This window comes from Urtica dioica, chromosome 5, assembly GCF_054948205.1.
Source record: "Urtica dioica subsp. dioica isolate 48M chromosome 5, U.dioica_male_clone48M_v1_H2, whole genome shotgun sequence".
In the NCBI taxonomy this organism is placed as follows: Eukaryota; Viridiplantae; Streptophyta; class Magnoliopsida; order Rosales; family Urticaceae; genus Urtica; species Urtica dioica.
The window spans coordinates 5494562-5497306 of NC_142760.1; the positions used below are offsets into that span (position 1 = coordinate 5494562).

The following is a 2745-nucleotide window of genomic DNA, read 5'->3' on the forward strand; positions in this document are numbered from 1 at the left end:
CCCAATATACGAAATAGTTTATCATATATCATATCATGGTCTTCTATGATGAAAATAATAATAGAAAAACAAAGTAGTGATCTTTATAATCAATAAAGATATCTATCAACTTGTTTTTAAAGGAGGGGGAGTGATAACAATATAGATTATATTATCACACACACACACATCATTCCGAAATAATAATTCTGGAGATCGTGTCAGCGACTGTTTCCAACTAATAGCTACGGTATATTTTATGAATGGTATTAGAAATGAAAAGAAATTAAGCAATGATGATGATGAAATATTGTGTATATAAGGAGATTAATATAGAAGAACTATATAGTAACTTATTATAAACACAGAGAGAGAGAGAGAGAGAGAGAGAGAGAGAGAGAGAGAATGTCTTCATACAGCGAGTCTGATATGGTTGGGTCAAATGATCTGTTGGGAACGGTGGAGACGGAGGTGGGAATAGAGGGATCAGCGGAGGACTTTCACCACATGTTCACACACAAACCACATCACATCTCCAACGTCTCATCCGAGAAAGTTCAAAGCTGCGAGCTCCACAGCGGCGAGTGGGGTCAAGTAGGTGCTATCGTCTTCTGGAACTATCACCACGGTAAATATATCATATCATACCATATTAATACACTATATATTGTTTGATATTGTTCCATGCATGCATGTATGATCTTCACGTGTGTTACGTGGCAGATGGTGAACCCCGAGTGGCCAAAGAAGTGATTGAAGCCGTTGGGGAGAACATGATATCGTTCCGAGTGATCGAAGGAGATTTGATGGATCACTACAAGTCGTTTCTCATTACAATCACGGTCACGCCAAATCTGGAGGACCCGAAGAGGTGTGTGGTTCATTGGCACTTTGAATTCGAGAAGCTGCATCATATGAGATCATAGACCCTCACACTCTCCTCGAATTAGCGGTCGAAGTCTCCAAAGACATCGAGGCTCATATCCGCGAGGACAAGGCTTATGAAGCTCAAGCTCACTCTGTCTCTACTTCTTAATTATGACTTTCTCAAATTTATAAATAAATAGGGCATGTGAGCGCGCTTGTGTGTGTGTGTGTCCGCATTTGCATTGAATATTGTTTACGTCGATATTTATATATTTCCTATATGAATATTGTTTCAAATGTACCTTCATTTTCTGAAAAATAAAGGAGTCTCTTCTTCTGTATTTAAGATCTCTAGCTATGGTTTACACATACAACTATTCAGGGACGGAGCTAGACTCCAAACGTATGAAGGGCTAAGTGAAAAACATAATTTAGGAGGACTAATTTGTAAATTTTTAGGGAAAAAATAAAAGAAAAAATTAAATTTGGGTACAAAAATGTATAAAAATATTTTGAGGGGGAGTTTAAACACCTGATGCGCGGGCCTATTTTGTTTCCGTCCATGCAACTGTTAAGCCGTTTTTTAGACTTAACGTTCGTGGACACGCGGCGTGCTTGGATTGGTCGCGTGCCTAGTCTCGGAATTACTTTTCGAGAGTCCAAAGGGCTTAAGGAAGTTCGGGACCAAAGCCCAAAGCGTCCAAGAGCTTCAGAGGATCCTGGAATCGCAAAGAGGGAAATAATGCTTTGCCTTCTTCTTCGTCGGGAATGCGTTCTTCGTCTTTGATTCCTGAGTAAATAAGAAAAGAAAAGTGAACTAGAGGGACGCGGGGGGTTTTCCCCCGGCGCGTGCTCCGACGCTCAACATTAGTCTTGGTGACGTTTGTATGAGTGGAGATAATCTTGAAAATATTTTATTATAGTCTCAAATGTATGTAAATGAGAGAGTTTTGTTGAGTGGAATACTTGCTATAGTTTTTTTTTTTATATAGCATGAGAGAGAGTTCTTTTATGTGTGTGAGCCAACTTACCTCCAAATGAGGAATCTGAAGGTATTTATAGGATTTTGAATGTGAAAAGTTATGGAAACTTGGCGGAGGGATTCTCCGGTTTTGTGAGTTTTACCAAAGGTGTCTTCCGGTTTTGTGAACTTTACCAGAGGTGTCTTCCAGTTTGGTGAGCTTTACCAGAGGTGTCTTCCGGTTTTGTGAGTTTTACCAGAGGTGTCTTCCGGTTTGGTGAGCTTTACCAGAGGTGTCCCCGGTTTTGTGAGCTTTACCAGAGGTGTCTTCCGGTTTTGTGAGCTTTACCAGAGGGACTGGTCCTTGGCAGGGCTGGGATTGCCTTCACAATTTTTGGGTTGGACTTCTTCCTGGAGGTCGAACCTGGCCTGGAGGTCGAAATCGCCTGGGGTCGAGATCGCCTGGAGGTCGAGCTAGCCTGGAAGTTGAGCCTCGCCTGGAGGTCGAGCCTGCTGGAGGTCGAGCTCTCCTGGGGGTCGAGCTCGCCTGGAGGTCGAGCCTGGCTTGGAGGTCGAGCTCGCCTGGAGGTCGAGCCTGGCTTGGAGGTCGAGCCTGCCTGGAGGTCGAGCCTGCCTGGAGGTCGAGCCTGCCTGGAGGTCGAGCTCGCCTGGGGGTCGAGCTCGCCTGGAGGTCGAGCCTGCCTGGAGGTCGAGCTCGCTTGGGGGGTCGAGCTCGCCTGGAGGTCGAGCCTGGCTTGGAGGTCGAGCTTGCCTGGAGGTCGAGCCTGCCTGGAGGTCGAGCCTGCTTGGAGGTCGAGCTCGCTTGGGGGTCGAGCTCGCCTGGAGGTCGAGCCTGGCTTGGAGGTCGAGCCTGCCTGGAGGTCGAGCTCGCCTGGGGGTCGAGCTCGCCTGGAGGTCGAGCCTGCCTGGAGATCGAG

General features: G+C 45.8%; 1 pseudogene across 1 annotated transcript; it reads left to right on the forward strand.

Moving 5' to 3' along the window:
• The first annotated feature begins 220 nt into the window (after positions 1–220).
• Positions 221–1187, forward strand: LOC149394978 (MLP-like protein 43; annotated as a pseudogene). Its single transcript, XR_016297138.1, has 2 exons — positions 221–607; positions 703–1187. The product of XR_016297138.1 is annotated as an MLP-like protein 43 (transcript).
• Positions 1188–2745: the final 1558 nt, after the last annotated feature.